Below are 18333 nucleotides of genomic sequence, written 5' to 3'. Positions count from 1 at the left end.
TGATACACTTAAAATATGGCTATTCTTAATCAGAATGTGTTGTAATATAAACTACAGATTATATTTCAAAAACTTAGTGCAAAATTAAAATATATAGCATTAATATATTTTTACATAGAATGCATGCTGAAATGATAATATTTTGAATATATGGGGTTACATGAAATATAATTAATTTCACTCATTTTTTCTACTTTTTAAATAATGACTACTATGAAAATTTAGAATTATGCATGTAGCTAGAAATTGTAGTGTACTGTATCTCTATGAGGAGGCATGCTTTATGTCTGTGGAAAAAAAGCATTTTTCTACATACAGTATTTTGTAACACTATATTCTAAGTTATATTTTAACTTCTATTTTCTATTAAATAGTAGTGTGTGCAGGTCATAATTTACTTGGGGCCTTTTCTTCTCTCCTTTAGTGTTTCTGTTTTTGCTTAGTGCATCTTATAATCAGTTATAAGTTAGGACCAATAAAATATGTTTTCTTTCTATGTTTGCCACATAAAAACACAGTGCAAATCAGTTGATTCTTAATCCTGTGAAAATATCACCAAATAACTAAAAACATTATATTTCAAAACACTTGAATTAGTGTGCTTGCCAAAAGGAAGCTTACCCAGAAGCTTACCCAGAAGAAAGTGCTTTCTTGCTTACCCAGAAGAAAGTGTTAGCAAATACTTAAATAAAATGCAGCTCTCTAGAGAAATAATTGAGGCAGATCAGTTTCTCCTTCTCTTTGAATATTATTATAATCACTTCAAATAAGTCTACAGTATTGACTTTAGTTAGCATAAAAGAGAATTTGAATGATGGCTTGAAGTTTGTTGACATTATTTCTAACTAATAATCATACAATAGATTTGCACTGCATGTTTACATTGGTTGGAAGGAAGAGTTGGGAAACTTTGAGGAAAGAAAATTTAAGAAAAGTAAAATTATGTAAATTTTACTTTTACTTTTCTTTGATGTTAATATTTGTTGGTTTTTTCCTTTTTTATGTTAAAAATAATATCTGAAACAAAAAGTAATACAAACAGATGGTGTCTAATCAAATATCACGGTCCACGTTAAGGCACCTCCAATTTCACTCCTAGTAGCAACTCATTCCATTTCTGTCACTTTAATATTTCTGGTGATTTCCACATAATTCTTCATCATGTGTTAACATCTTTATTTCTGAATTTATCAAATTTAGAAAAACATATATTAATGCTCAACAATTAAAGATAGAGAAAAGCCTGCATCATGCTAAGCCCTATTTTCCTGTGATATACTCCCATAGTCAATAGTGTACTATGTTTAGTTTTGTGTAGATTACCTTCCTATCTTAATTAAAAAATTAATTATCCCATTAACTTATGACAGTGTCTCTTAACTCACCATGTCTTCATATTAGAAAATAAGGGTTTTAGTACTTTCATCTATTCTTCTTTCTATTAGTAAATGTATTCCTTCCCTCTTCTATTTTCTATCATTCACGTTGCTAGAATATTTATTTATTTCCTGCAACCATAACCAAGTTTTTCAAACATTGATTCTTCCATAAATTCTAAAGTTGAAACCCAATAGCCACATTTCCACTTCTATGACTATGTAAATATTATCTACAGCCAAGTTAGGCTAACTCTAAGTCTATGTATCTTTACCCTCACTTCAATTCATTGATCTCAAAAAGACAAAAGCAATTATTTCTATTTTTTAATAAAATGCATATATTTTGCAAGTGCACTTTTATAACAGTTTGTGATACCTAATTTTACCAAAAACTTCCTGGGTTTTTCTTCCACAATCTAATTTTTAAAATGCAGTTTCATGTGGCTTGAATTATCAGAGTTAATAATATGCATTCCTGATAGAAAAAAAAGTGACTTTTTATCTAGATGAAATAGTAACAGTGTTGAGTATATAGTAGATGCTGAACAATTATTTGTTAAATGAATGAATAATTCATCTTTCAAAGAAAGTTTTAATATCTAGATATAGAAATTTTTGAATTCAAGAGTAAGGTTCTTTTTTTACTGAATGCAGTAGATGAGAATAAATTATTAAAATGATTCTTAATATACTTTTGATGTAAGGATACTAAGAAAGAACTAACTGGATTTTTTTTAGGTCAATGATTTTAATCATATAATTCAAACCTGAAAAATATTTGAATTACACATGTGAACTTTTTACAATATGAGAATAGTTGACCACAAATTTGATAACACCATATTAAATTAAACCATATTAAATTAAACCATATTAAATTAAATTAATACCATATTGTCTAATTAAAATAAATTAAAGAATATTTCTAGTCTTTAAATACACATGAAAATTAAGCATTATTTTAAGAGTATGTTGTGACTCTTTCATGCAGTAAAAATTATTAACATTTTCTTTTAAAAATATGCACTTTATCTTAAAACAAGGCATAATTAAGGTGGGAGCTAGGTAGCAACTATTTTTTTATTTTTAATTTTTAATTTTATATTAAAATAATTTTATTTTTTATTTTATCAAATATATATTTAAATTATTGATGGTTTTAAAAAGTAGTAAACTTTTAATAAGGTTAAAAATTTTAATTTTTAATATTTTAATCATGTTCATAATCCTGATGCTGATGATGAGGCATTATCCTAAATCAAGAGGTAAACCTTTGAGTTTTGCTGTGATACAGTTGGGACCACTGTATGAAGAGATGGATGTAAAACAGTGATTTTGTCATGTCTTATTTGTAATTAATGGAAAAAAATTCATAAATGCTCATGAAATAAGTTGCTAATAAATGTCCATAAAATAAAAAGAAAATTTGCTTTCTGTGTTACATGGAATATTCATAATTAGTGGCATTTCACTTCCATTCAATGGATTTTAAAGAATTTCGACCATCCTAGTATCTTCCAGATTGTTTTCATCCTCATAAGCCCAATCTGTCATTTTTCCCATTTTAAATGATTTGACATGTTGCTAAAACAGGACTCAGAAGAATTGGCTAAATATATCTATAACTGAGCTACCATTCTTTTGAAGAAATGTTTAGTTTCACTTGGGCGATTTAGAATCAGAAGCAGAAGTTCCAGGAGGATAAAATGGAATGTGAACAGTATAGACAGATTAGAACAAATGAAAGATACGTAAAATCACCATGGGAAACAGTTAAGTTTTAACATTCATTGTCATGAAATTGTGTGATAGATGTTCACTGAACTTGTGTGACACTCCCTGCATAGCAGGCACTCAAGAAAGGTGATTGATGGACTGGCAACAAGTTTCCAAACTTTGGAATTTATTTAGCATGTCAAATTGAGAATTTATTTTTAAGTACTACATTTGTTTATAGTTAAGATTAATACTATTCAACTATTCAAAAAAATCACAGTTGCAACAATTCCCTAAGGAAATATTTCTTTTTATCTGGCCTTATTTTATTTCACTGTGTTAGAGAGTGATAGACCATGAGGGAGTTATTCTAGAGATGACTACTTCAGGTAGTTGTGAATGCCTAAGAGATACTTCTATAAATGATGGTACTTTCATTACAAGAAATTGTTCAAGTTGCCTTTCCATCTTGACTAATATTATGAAAGTTAAGTGGCAAAAAGTCAAGGAAAAATTTTGACATACCTTACATCAAATACTGATCATTGCTGCTTTCTAACATATAGAATTAACAGAGACATAAAACAGTAAATTCAAGTTTTGGATCCATTACATACGTAAGTTTTACTAATTCATCACAATCATAGACACAGTTGCACAAAACAACATCCTGCTGATATTCTATATAATATGTAGAGTGTTCACTAATTTTAATTTGTTTTGTTCTTTCTTGTGAGTTAACCGATTGGTTCACTAGAGGCAACAGAATCCATGAGACCATAGCAAACACATATCTCCTACAAAAATGTCTCATTTCTGGCATTGATTTAGGAAATTTTTCCAGAATTTCCTTAAAGTAGCACTATAAAAAATATAAGGATACCAACATCTAGAATGATTAGACACTATATCATAAATAATATCAAATATCAATCCTTACACTCAACTGACATTGTAGTATTGTGGTAACAAACAGTTTACAGCGGGATGTCATTGTTTGCTTTTGCTGTGAAATAACCTACCCCAAAACTCAATGCCTAAAAACAAGAATCAATTCTGTCCAATGTCAGTATGGGTTTGAATCAGCTGGGTGGTTTTTCCACTGGTAAGGTTGGAGCTTCCACATCACCTACAGTCAGCTTGGGGCTGATTTGTCTAGAATGAACTAACCCACAGGTCTGGGGGTCAGTGCTTCCTATCATCTGTGGCTATGACCATCAGGCTAGCCTGGGACTCATTTGCACGGGGGTGATCATAGTTTTCAAAGAAACAGCAAAGTAAGGTATATTCCAAAGCAGAAGCACATTGAAGTCCCTCCTTCTATCACATATACCTGTTACCCCAGGGCTTGCTGTCCAAAGCAAGTCATGTGACCAAGTTAAGTATAAATGGATTTTAGTCTTCTCAAGAGCATGGATACAAACAGCCATGATTAAATTGAGGGCTATTGCTATAACAATCTATAATGCTGGAATAATGGCTTGCTAATTAAATACAAACAAATCAGGTCTTTATATTGTCCTAGTTGAATCAAATCAATGTATTAATTAATATATAAACTTTTCTTTATCCATTAGTTCATGAATGTATTTAAATATTTATTTATTCAATTCATGGTAAAAATATAGAATTAAAACGACTTAAATTTAAGTTCTAAGAAAGATTTATTTATTTATTTATTTATTACTTCCCCATGCCAATTAAAATATTTGGAACTGAATACTTAGGTATGCAGCAGAGAGAAAAAAGTTGGCTGGTCCTCAAGAGGCACTCTGAGTCCACACACACAGCCATGTAAAATTGGCATGGAGATAAAACACAAAAAGAAGAATTATAAGAGACGAAACAGAAGAAAGCATCTTAATTTTAATATAAAATAATCCTAAACACAATTGTTTGTGCCTATATCCAATTAGAAATTCCTCTTCACATGCAGAGGAAGATAGAAAAGCTTAGACAAAGTGGGACTATGTTTGAGAGAGAGACGAAAAATTCCACTTGAGAAATAACTTCATACCAAATATTTTAAATGATAAAACTCAACACTGTATATACAACCTGCTTAGGTAAAATGGTAAAACACATGTAAACCGTAGTGATGATACACAGAAAGAATGAGGAAAATGTTACCATATATCTGTAATTTCACACCTAAGAAATTATGCTAAAGAAAATATTCAACAGAACATTCTGGCTTAATAACAAACTATTTTGAGAAACTGAAAACAATTATAGAAATATGGTTTAAATTACAATTGAACATAGAGATAATTGGGTAGCCATTAACATTATAATTATGAAGATTTTTTTCAACATAGAAAATGTTTAACATGTAAATAACATTGAGTAAAAATGCTAATTTATATGATTGCTACCATGTTTTACATACACACCCATATGTGTATATGTAAAAAAACCCCATAAATTTTGAGTTACAGTGGTTAACTTAATGAGTAATTGTTTGAAAGTAGAAAGTATTTATATTTCTATGTATTAAATTTGAGATATAATAACATTCCTTGAAATAAGTATACCCTGAATTCATTAAAAATTCATAAAAACAATTTAAAATAAGAGCAAAATATATAAAAATGAGTTTTATGCCTTAGTTACCAATTGTTTCAATTCAAATTCACTGGATTTACTATAGGTATTAAAAGGTTGCATAGCAGAGTGGGTCAATCTATTAAGGTTTCATTGTTTTCTTGGTAAAAAGTTACTTCAAAAATGAAATAGAAAATAGAGAATTATATTTGCATTCAAAACTAGAAATTGTTCCAATAGTCCAAACCAAGCAAAGTCCTTATTTAACATAAATAACCAGGATAACTGACTTACTACCTTACTTTTCTGTGTACATATAGTCTACAAAGAAAATATATTCAGTGTTTTAATTATACTAGGCATCATGTTATTTATGTCTCACCTATGTCTAGGTAAAATATGTTTCTCAAATATCATTAAGTGAATTTCAACTTGACTTTCAAGCCAAATTATTAGTATTTCTAGAATATCCATCTCCTTTGCCCTGCTATAGAATTACTCCAAATGTAACTCTAAGTTATCAAGCTTAGGAAATTGAAATGGATATTTAGTTGTAGGCTGTTTTCAGCTCAGTTAGGAAGCATGCAATTGCAACTGAATGCTCAACAGCAAACACTGCTTGAGCCTGAAGGCCTTTCAAATTTTTGTTAAGCAACTCACGTAAATGATTAAAGCATATGGCAGTGCTGTCTTTTCTTTCCTCCATAAATAAAAGAAATGTTAGTAGTATTTAACTTTGACCCAGAAACACAATGCTATTGTCACTGCAAAATGTCAGCCCCATTATGAAGTTTAAGATAGATCAGGTCAGACTTGCATTGTATTTTCTTAAGTGAAGAGAAACATTGAGTAATATATATCATGATGAAAACAAAGACATTGGAATGTTTAGGGAAAAAATTATGGTAACTTGCTATTTTACTTCTGAAACATATAAACTTTATTTTGCATGGTGTATTAATGTCTCAAAGGGAGAAATGCAATGGAAAATACGCAAAATGAATAGAAAAGTTACTAATCTGTGGTGTAAGTTTCGGGAGATTTCTTACCTTTCATGTAGGCTGTGAGATACCTCCAAACACCAAGAAATTAGACCTGTTAATATAATTCCCAAAATATTGGTCTGTTACTGATACTGTATTAACTCCTAAGGAAATTTAAAGAATTTAAATAACTCACTCAACGTTGCTAAATATAAACAAATAAAAAGTAACACTAAAGTTAACTTTATAATATGAGCATCTGATTGATCAGGAAGAAGGTGGAAAAGGAAAAAAACAATTGGAACAGTAAATATTTCACACTTTCTCTCATGCTCTGAATTTGACACTCATTGTTTATTTGGGAAACTTACCATTGTGTGGACCCAAAGCATGATTTTGGTTGTAGTTCCAACCTCTTAGTTTCCATTATTTCCTGCCCTTTTCATGAACCTTGCTTCATAAATCACCAAACATTTTTGGAGAAATATCATGTTTTGAAGTACATTTTTTTCTATTCCAATTACTCAGTTGGTTAATCTTGTTTGCCTCTCAAATATGAATTTGAAAACATTATGTTAGAGCGTGTTACAGGCAAGAGACCTGAAACCTGATATTGGTCACTGGCCCGGGTGTGAATGAAAAGTAAAGCCTGGTTCATATTAAGATAATTGGATCTGGCAGCCTATAGTTTGCAAGATGAAACCATTAATAAAATTATCCATAATGCACTGTGAAAGCCAAGTTTGCAGGATGGAGTTGCCACTACTAGAGGAGAATATGCACAACACAGTGAACACAAGACCTATGGTGTGATGGGACTGAAATTAACAGGTCTAACCAGCTTAGAGAAATATATCACAAGTTTAGATTGCTAAATTTCAGAATTAAGGTATAGACTGAAACTCAGCAATTTTCTACAATTGTGCTGAAAGAATGACTTACCTCTTATGAGGGAAAACATGTAATGCCCCGGTACTATTCTAGTTATGGGACAAACAACAATAAACCTAACTAGGAAAACTCCTCCAACTACAAAGAGCTATATTAACATAGTAAGGCAGAAAAGTAATAAAATTTTCATGATGAATAGATTAGATAGATAGGTAGATAGATAGATGATAGATAGATAGATAGATAGATAGATAGATGATAGATAGATTCATTTATTTAATTTAGAGATAGATGAAAAGAAAGTGAGTATCAGAGAGGGTTGTCTGTGAGTGTATGGGTGTGTCTGGGATGGGAGTCTTGTTTTTTATATAGTGGTTAGGGAAGGTGTCACTGGCAATTTGATGTTTAAGAATGACTTAAGAAAGTATTGGAATGAACCATGTGGTTATTTGGGGGAAAGAATGCTGGAGGCATATTGATTAGCAAGTACAAGAGTCTTAAGGAAGGATCATGTCTGACATTTTATAGAGAAAGCAAAGAGTTCAATGTGGTTGGAGCAAAGCAAGTGAGCTGGAGACTTACAAGAGATAAGTAACCACAGGCTATTCCTAGGGCTTTGGATTTCTCAAGCCACGTGAGATAGTAAGCTATGAGTCTTTAAAGCAGAGAACTGATATTATCTGACCAACTTGATTGCTCTAGTAATAGTAGACTCTGATAGTCAGGGTGGAAACAGTGACATTTGTTAAAAAGAAAAAAAAAAAGTTATCTAACATTTTTGACCTGCGAAATCAAAAGAACAGATCAATGACTTACCATGAAGGGAAAAATGTTTAGGCGATGCAAGTCAGTGTGGATTTTGAAATCATAAGTTCAGTATTGGATATTGTGATGGTTAATTTTAGGTGTCAATTTGGGCTAAGGAATACTCAGAAAGACGGTACATCTGTGAGGGTGTTTCTGGAAGAGATTAACATTTGAATCTATAGACTGAGTAAAAATCTGAGCAAAGATCTCCCCAATTTGAGTGGACATCATCCAATGGCAGAAGAAGAGCAAATGTGCTCTCTGCTTGAGCCAGAACATTGATATTTTCCTGCCCTTGGACATCAGGGCTTCTGGTCCTTGAACCTTCAATTTGGACCAGAACTTATATCATTGACACCTCAGTTCTCAGGACTTTGCACTTGAACTGTGAATTACACTACTGGTTTCCATGGTTCCCAGGCCACCAGATTTAAGCTGGAACTATTCAAAGTAGCACTTTAGCATCCCTGGGCTTCCAGCTTGCAGACAGCAGATTATGAGACTCCTCAGCCTTCTTAACTTCTTTGGAGAACCCTGGCTAATACAGATTTTCGTGTTTAGAGTAGTTCTAGGAAAACAAAATTTTAAGGATGAGTTTTGTGAATTGTTTCTGGGGTATCTAGAACTGATTCCCTAATCTGATTAAAGACAATAATGACTTTCTTTTGTTAGTAAAGAGAACACTGATAGTCCATGGCATGAACTGTTTATAAAAAATATGCAACATATCTGCATTGTATGATTCTAATCAACCATGTATAAGAAACAAGGAGCTAGGTGACTCTGTATATGATACTTTCAAACATTTTTGGAAACCTAATTAATATAATTATGTTTGTTGGTTGCTTCTAATGTCACCGGATATGTCTATGGCCCTACCACCCTGAACACACCCAATCTCACCTGAAAATGTCACTGGATGAATTGGTAAAGAAAAGAATGTGCTCTAGGATTCAAATTCCTAGCTCAAGTACCAAATAAATGACCTAAGAGCATCTGTGTGTGTCCTGAAAGGGTCCCTTATTTCCTGTAGCTGAAGGGCTGAAATTGCTAAAACTTAAACACAAAACCTCATCCTGCAACTGGTTAAATTACAGTGCAAGTTGAACTCTCATCTTTGAATGATTTCTACTCTTAGGGTGAGGGTATCGACTGGAAAAAAAAAATGGGATCCTATATATATATTGCAGTGGGGATGTGTGGAACGATCTTGATGAAACTAGATACATTCACCCCTAAATTCTGTTAAGTCTTCCATACCAATGGAAGAAGTTTTCTCACCCCCAATGGAAGTGGCCTTCTAAATCCTAGTGGCACTGGTCTCTTCACCTCTGGTGACAATGGCAACACCACTCCCAGAGATATTGGTCTCCCCACCCCCAGTGACACAGTGACAATGACCTCACTACTCCCAAGGGTATCAGTCTCTCAACCCTCAGTGGTATCTGCCTCTGTCTGTACTCACAATAGTCTGGGCCTTTGTATCCATCTGAGAGGATTGACCCTGCCTTCCTTGAGCAATGACAACAGTAATGGACTCCCCTAAGTTAGTTGCCACGTAATTCGAAGCTGATTTTCCTCAGGACACCCCTTATCTCTCATCTTTGCTTCCAGACCTATAATTGGACTCAAGTTTCAGTAGACTTCTAAAAGTGAGGTGTAAAATGTGACCCATGAGGATGTAAGCTACACTCACAAAGCACTTCTTGAGTTTTCTAATTTATAAGACAGAATCCAGAGAATGTGTGTGGGGATGATACTAACAGTATGGGGTAATGGTGGCAGAAAGGTAATGTAGGATTAGGCCATATTTATTGATATGTGCTCATTTAGCAGAAATTCTGCATTTGATGTTGTAGCTTCTGGGGATAGAAAGCGATCTACAGTTTGGTTGCCTGGTTAGAACAAGGACCAAAGGATGGTCCACTGTGAGCAAATTGGAAATGCTGGATGTACCTTGGTTTAGTGTAGAGAAAGAGATTCAAAGGCTTAGGAGGTTAGAATATTAGAATGAATTTACAATTTAGTAACTACCCACCCACATTGGGAGGGTACAGAAGACATATCTTCCACCACTCTATGAGAAATAAATTTGTGAAAGAAACCCCAGGATCTTTGAAGAACTCTGGGTTCACTCTTTCTGTATGTCACACTTCAAAGTGGGAACTGCAGTCACTGAATTGGAAAATCTAAATGCAATGGGAGTAACTGGTTCCTGGGGTATCAGAGACCAAGTGGTGGAACTCAACCACCAAAGGCAGGCTGGGCTTGGTTACTGTAATGGGCAGCAGGGTGAAAGCAGCAATCAGGATAGTCTGACTTGCCCAGACCTATGAAATTAGCTAGTTTAATCATGATGTACTTAGAAGTGAAATAGTAAGACTATTCTTTTTTTAAAACGTATGTATTTTTTAATTGACAAATAGAAATTGTGTATATTAATCATGTACTGAGGGCTGGCAAGATGGCCAAATAGGAACAGCTCTGGTCTGCAGCTGACGGCAAGACCAATGCAGAAGGTGGGTGATTTCTGCATTTCCAACTGAGGTACCCAGTTCATCTCACTGGGACTTATTAGAAAGTGGGTGTAGCCCACAGAGGGCAAGCAGAGCATGGTGGGGCATCACCTCACCCAGAAAGCACAAGGGGTCAAGGAACTCCCTCCCCTAGCCAAGGAAAGCCTTGAGGGACTGTGCCATAAGGGACCGTGTTATCCAGCATAGATGCTATGCTTTTCCTGTGGTATTTGCAACCCACAGACCAAGAGATTCCCTCGGGTGCCTACACCACCAGGGCCCTGGGTTTCAAGCACAAAAGTGGGCAGCTGTTTGGGCAGACACCAAGCTATCTGCAGGAATTTATTTTTTCATACCTCAGTGGTGCCTGGAACACCAGAAAGACAGAACCATTCACTGCCCTGGAAAGGGGGCTGAAGCCAGGGAGCCAAGTGGTCTTGCTCAGTGGATTCCATTCCCACAGAGCCCAGCAAGCTAAGATCCACTGGCTTGAAATTCTCGCTGCCAGCACAGCAGTCTGAAGTCAATCTGGGATACTCAAGCTTGGTTGTGGGAGGGGCATCGGCCATTGCTGAGGCTTGAGTCAGCAGTTTTCACCTCACAGTGTAAACAAAGCCGCCAGGAAGTTTGAACTAGGTGGAGCCCACCAGAGCACGACAAAGCCACTGTATCCAGACTGCCTCTCTAGATTCCTCCTCTCTGGCCAAGGCATCTCTGAAAGAAAGACAGCAGCCCCAGTCAGGGGCTTATAGATAAAACTCCCATCTCCCTGGGACAAAGAACCTGGGGAAAGGGGCAGCCGTGGGCCCAGCTCCAGCAGACTTAAATGTTCCTGCCTGTCAGCTCTGAAGAGAGCAGCAGATCTCCCAGCATAGCACTCAAGCTCTGCTAAGGGTCAGACTGCCTCCTCAAGCAGGTCCCTGACCTCTGTGCCTCCTGACTGGGAGACACCTCTCAGCAGGGGTCAACAGACACCTCATACAGTAGAGCTCTGGCTGGTATCTGGCAGATGCCCCTCTGAGATGAAGCTTCCAGAGAAAGGAGCAGTCAGCACAGCCTCCAGTGGTGAAACCCAGGCAAATAGGGTCTGGAGTGGACCTCCAGCAAACCCCAGCAGACTTGCAGCAGAGGGGCCTGACTGTTAAAAGGAAAACTAAGAAACAGAAAGCAATAACATCAACATCAACAAAAAGGACACCTACACAAAAAACCCCATCTGAAGGTCACCAACATCAAAGATCAAAGGTAGAAAAATCCATGAAGATGAGGAAAAAAATAGCACAAAAATGCTGAAAGTTCCAAAAAAAGAATGCCTTTTCTTCTGCAAAGGATCACAACTCCTCACCTACAAGGGAAAAAAACTGGACAGAGAATGAGATTGATGAATTGACAGAAGTAGGCTCCAGAAGGTGAGTAATAACAAACTCCTACGTGCTAAAGGAGCATGTTCTAACCCAATGCAAGGAAGCTAAGAACCTTGATAAAAGGTTAGAGGAAGTGCCAACTAGAATAACCAGTTTAGAGAAGAACATAAATGACCTGATGGAGCCAAAAAACACAGCACAAAAACTTTGTGAAGTATATACAAGTATACAAGCTGAATCGATCAAGCAGAAGAAAGGATATCAGAGATTGAAGATCAACTTAATGAAATAAAGTGTGAAGACAAGATTAGAGAAAAAAGAATGAAAAGAAATGAACAAAGCCTCCAAAAAATGTGGGACTATGAGAAAGACCAAATCTACATTTGATTGGTGTACCTGAAAGTGACATGGAGAATGAAACCAAGGTGGAAAACACCCTTCAGGAAATTGTCCTGGAGAACTTCCCCAACATAGCAAGACAGGCCAACATTCAAATTCAGGAAATACAGAGAACACCACAAAGATATTCCTCGAGAAGAGCAATCCCAAGACACATAATCATCAGATTCACCAAGGTTGAAAAAAAGGAAAAAATGTTAAGGGCAGCCAGAGAGAAAGGTCGGGTTACCCATAAAGGGAAGCCCATCAAACTAACAGTGGGTCTCTCTGCAGAAACCCTACAAGCCAGAAGAGAGTGGGGGCCAATATTCCACATTATTAAAGAAAAGAATCTTCAACCCAGAATTTCATATTCAGCCAAACTAAGCTTCATAAGTGAAAGAGAAATAAAATAATTTCCAGGCTAGCAAATGCTGAGGGATTTTGTCACCACCAGGCCTGCCTTACAAGAGTTCCTGAAGGAAGCAATAAATAGGGAAAGGGAAAAATGGTACCAGCCACTGGAAAACATACCAAAATGTAAAGACCATCAACACTATGAAGAAACTGCATTAACTAATGTGCAAAATAACCAGCTGGCACCATAATGACAGGATCAAATTCACATATAACAATATTAACTTTAAATATAAATGGTCTAAATTCCCCAATTAAAAGACACAGACTGGAGAATTGGATAAATAATCAAGAACCATCAGTGTGCTGTGTTCAGGAGACCCATCTCACATGCAAAGACACACATAGGCTCAAAATAAAGGGATGGAAGAATATTTAAAAGGCAAATGGAAAGCAAAAAAAGGCATGGGATGCAATCCTATTCTCTGATAAAACAGACTTTAAACCAACAAAGATCAAAAAAGACAAAGAAGGGCATTACATAATGGTAAAGGGATCACTGCAATGAAAAGAGCTAACTATCCTAAATACATATGCTTTCAATACAGCAGCACCCAGATTAATAACACAAGTTCTTAGAGACCTACAAAGAGACTTAGACTCCCACACAATAATAGTGGGAGACTTTAACACCTCATTGTCAATATTAGACAGATCAATGAGACAGAAAATAAACAAGGATATTCAGGACTTGAACTCAGCTCTGGACCACGTGGACCTAATAGACATCTACAGAACTGTCCACCCAAAATCAACAGAATATACATTTTTCTCAGCACCACATAGCACTCACTCTAAAATTGAACACATAATTGGAAGTAAAACAGTCCTCAGCAAATGCCAAAGAATGTAAATCATAACAGTCTGTCAGACCACAGTGCAATCAAATTAGAACTCAGAATTAAGAAACTCACTCAAAACCACACAACTATATGGAAACTGAACAACCTGCTCCTGAATGACAACTGGGTAAATAAGAAAACCAAGGCAGAAATAAATAAGTTCTTTGAATCTAATGAGAACAAAGACAAAATGTACCAGAATCTCTGGGACATAGCTAAAGTAATGTTTAGAGGGAAATTTATAGCACTAAAGGCCCACATGAGAAAGTGGGAAAGATCTAAAATCCACATCCTAACATCACAATTACAAGAACTAGAGAAGCAAGAGCAAACAAATTCAAATGCTAGCAGAAGACACAAAATAACTAAGATCAGAGCAGAACTGAAGGAGATAGAGACAAAAAAACCCTTGAAAAAAATCAGTGAATCCAGGAGCTGCTTTTTCTAAAAGATTAACAAAATAGATAGACCACTAGCCAGACTAATAGAGAACAAAAGAGAGAAGAATCAAATACACACAATAAAAAATGATAAAGGGGATATCACCACTGATCCCACATAAATGCAAACTACCACCAGAGAATACTATAAACAACTCCATGGAAATAAACTAAAAAATATAGAGGAAATGGATAAATTTCGGGACACATACACCCTCCCAAGGCTAAACCAGGAAGAAGTCGAATCCTTGAAAAGACCAATAACAAGTTCTGAAATTGAGGCAGTAACTAACAGCATACCAAACAACAAAAGCCCAGGACCAGATGGATTCACAGCAGAATTAGACCAGAGGTACAAAGAGGAGCTGGTACCATTCCTTCAGAAACTATTCCAAACAATAGAAAAAGAGGGACTCCTCCCTAACTCATTTTATGAGGCCAGCATCATCCTGATACCAAAACCTGGCAGAGACACAACAAAAAAAGATAATTTCAGTCCAATATCCCTGATGAACATAGATAAGAAAATCCTCAAAATATAAAAAATAAATAATAGGCAAAGTGAATCCAGCAGCATATCAAAAAGTTTACCCACCAAGATCAAGTTGGCTTCATCCCTGGGATGCAAAGCTGGTTCAACATTTGTGAATCAATAAACGTAATCCATCACATAAACAGAACCAATGACAAAAAACACACGATTATCTCAATAGATCCAGAAAAGGCCTTCAATAAAATCAACACCCCTTCATTGCTAAAAACACTCAATAAACTAGGCACTGAGTGAATGTTTCTCAAAATAATAAGAACTACTTATGACAAACCCACAGCCAATAACATACTGAATGGGCAAAACCTGGAAGAATTCCCTTTGAAAACCGGCACAAGACAAGGATGCCCTATCTCACCAATCCAATTCAACACAGAATTGGAAGTTCTGGCCAGGGCAATCAGGCAAGAGAAAGAAATAAAGCATATTCAAATAGGAAGAGAGGAAGTCGAATTGTCTTTGTTTGTAGATGACATGATTGTATATTTAGAAAACACCATCGTCTCAGCCCAAAATCTCCTTAAGCTGATAAGCAAATTCAGCAACGTCTCAGGATAAAAAATCAATGTGCAAAAATCACAAGCATTACTATACACCAATAATAGACAAACAGAGAGCCAAATCATGAGTGAACTCCCATTCGCAACTGAACTAACCTGCTCCTGAATGACAACTGGGTAAATAACAAAACTAAGGTAGAAATAAGTAAGTTCAAAGAGAACTTGAACTTATTTATTACAAATAAGTTTAGTAATTTAAATAATTACAAAGAGAATAAAATACCGAGGAGTACAACTTGCAAAGGATGCGAAGGACCTCTTCAAGGAGAACTACAAACCGCTGCTCAAGGAAATAAGAGAGGACACAAACAAATTGAAAAACATTCCATGCTCCTGGATAGGAAGAATCAATATCTTGAAAATGGCCAGACTGCTCAAAATGATTTATAGATTCAATGCTATTTCCATCAAGCTACCATTGACTTTCTTCACAGAATCAGAAAAAAAAAAATACTTTAAATTTCATATGGAACCAAAAGTGAGCCCATATAGCCAAGACAATCCTAAGCAAAAAGAACAAAGCTGGAGGCATCATGCTACCTGAATTCAAACTATACTACAAGGCTACAGTAACCAACACAGTAACCAAAACAGCATGGTACTGGTACCAAAACAGATATATAGACCAATGGGACAGAACAGAGGCCTCAGAAATAACACCATGTATCTACAACCATCTGATTTTTGACAAACCTGACAAAAATAAGCAATGGGGAAAGGATTCCCTATTTAATAAATGGTGTTGGGAAAACTGGCTAGCCATATGCAGAAAACTGAAATTGGATCACTTTCTTACACCTTATACAAAAATTAACTCAAGACGGATTAAAGACTTAAATGTAAGACCTAAAACCATAAAAACCCTAGAAGAAAATCTAGGCAATACCATTCAGGACATAAGCATGGGCAAAGACTTCATGACTAAAACACCAAAAGCAATTGCAACAAAAGCCAAAATTGACAAATGGGATCTAATTAGAAAGCTTCTGCACAGCAAAAGAAACTATCATCAAAGTGGACAGGCAACCTACAGAATAGGAGAAAATTTTTGCAATCTATCCCTCTGACAAAGGGCTAATATACAGAATCTACAAGGAACTTAAACAAATTTAAAGAAAAGAAAAGACCCCATCAAAAAGTGTGTGAAGGATATGAACAGACACTTCTCAAAAGAAGACATTTATGCAGCCAACAAACATTTGAAAAAAAGCTCATCATCACTGGTCATTAGAGAAATGCAAATCAAAACCACAATGAGATACCATCTCATGCCAGTTAGAATGGCAATCATTAAAAAGTCTGGAAACAACAGATTCTGGAGAGGATGTGGAGAAATAGGAATGCTTTTACACTGTTGGTGGGAATGTAAATTAGTTCAACCATTGTGGAAGACAGTGTGGTGATTCCTCAAAGATCTAGAACCAGATTTGACCCAGCAATTCCATTACTGGGTATAAACCCAAAGGATCATAAATCATTCTACTACAAAGACACATGCACACGTATGTTTATTGCAGCACTATTCACAATAGCAAAGACTTGGGACCAACCCAAATGCCCATCAGTGATAGACTGGATAAAGAAAATGTGGCACATATACACCATGGAGTACTATGCAGTCATAAAAAAGAATGAGTTCATGTCCTTTGCAGGGATAAGAATGAAGCTGGAAACCATCATTCTCAGCAAACTAACACAGGAACAGAAAACCAAACACTTCATGTTCTCAGTCATACATGGGAGTTGAACAATGAAAACATGGAGGGAACATCACACACTGGGGCCTGTTGTGGTGTGGGGGGCTAGGGGAGGGATAGCATTAGGAGAAATACCTAATGTAGATGACAGGTTGATGGGTGCAGCAAACCACCATGGCACATGTATACCTATGTAACAAGCCTGCACGTTCTGCACATGTATCCCAGAACTTAAAGTATAATTAAAAAATAAAAAAAATAATTGACCACATGATGTTTTGGAATATGTATACATTATGAAATAAAAGTCTACTAAAGTCTTATTGGATATGTCCAAGTCAAGTAAACAAAAGTGTATCTCAAATTATAAAGTTAGTCATCATCTTTCAATCAATTCTCAGACTTGAGCCAATTTATAGGCCCAGAACCCCCTTGAAGTAAGGGGGAATCCAGTTCCTCTTGAGGAAATACTCCAACAGACTACCAAAAAGTATGTTGTAAATCTTTCTCCCAGTCTTCCCCAAAAAGATCTTGGCCAGTGCATTAGGAAAAATAAAATAATCCAATTTTAGGGGAACTACTGGACACTAGCTCTGAAATAATATTAATCATCATTGTGGCTCACCATTCAGAGTAGGGGCTTATGAAGGTCAGGTGATAAATAAAGTTTTAGCTCAGGTCCATCTCATAGTGGGTCGAGTGTGTCCCTAAACCCATCCTGTGGGTATGCAATTATGCATTCCCGGTTCTAGAATGCATAATTGAAAGAGACATACATAGCAGCTGCAAGAATCCCCACATTTGCTCTCTGATCTGTGTAGTTAGGGCTATTATGATGGGAAAAGCCAAGTGAAAACACTAGAATGGCCTCTACCCATGAACATAGTAAATCACCGATAATAAAACATTCATTGAGGGATTGCAGAGATTATTAGTGCCACTGTTACGAAAAGATGCAAGGATAGCAATTCACACCATATCTCCATTCAACTCTCCTATTTGGCCTATGCAGAAGACAAATGGATCTTGGAGAATGACAGAGGATTATCATAAATTTAGCCAGGTTAGTGACTCCGCAGATTCCCCCCAAAAGTGGGCAACAGCATCACAACAGCCCCTCTCAAGGACATCCCTGAAGGAGAGTCATGATGGAAAATCTTCCCAGTGAGTAGATCTTTGAACAGGGTACCTGGTTGCACACATTTTGCCACAAAGGAGAAAAGAGAAAAAGTTCTTCTATCCCAGTTCA

At 35.8% G+C, this 18333-nt stretch overlaps 1 long non-coding RNA gene across 2 annotated transcripts in view; it reads right to left on the bottom strand.

The window, feature by feature from the left end:
• LOC134807173 (uncharacterized) overlaps nucleotides 1-18333 on the bottom strand; it is a 127381-nt gene that overhangs the window by 45443 nt on the left and 63605 nt on the right. Inside the window, exons 4-5 of one of the 2 annotated variants that reach the window (XR_010146908.1) lie at nucleotides 6689-6734; nucleotides 4812-4867 (exon numbers count right to left, since the gene is read on the bottom strand). This is a non-coding gene — a long non-coding RNA (uncharacterized LOC134807173). Of the gene's footprint in view, nucleotides 1-4811; nucleotides 4868-6688; nucleotides 6735-18333 lie in introns of those variants that run through there. The other variant, XR_010146907.1, reaches the window with a different exon arrangement.

This window comes from Pan troglodytes, chromosome 8 (assembly GCF_028858775.2).
Source record: "Pan troglodytes isolate AG18354 chromosome 8, NHGRI_mPanTro3-v2.0_pri, whole genome shotgun sequence".
NCBI classification, from domain to species: domain Eukaryota; kingdom Metazoa; phylum Chordata; class Mammalia; order Primates; family Hominidae; genus Pan; species Pan troglodytes.
This window is presented reverse-complemented; position numbering and strand designations above follow the sequence as displayed.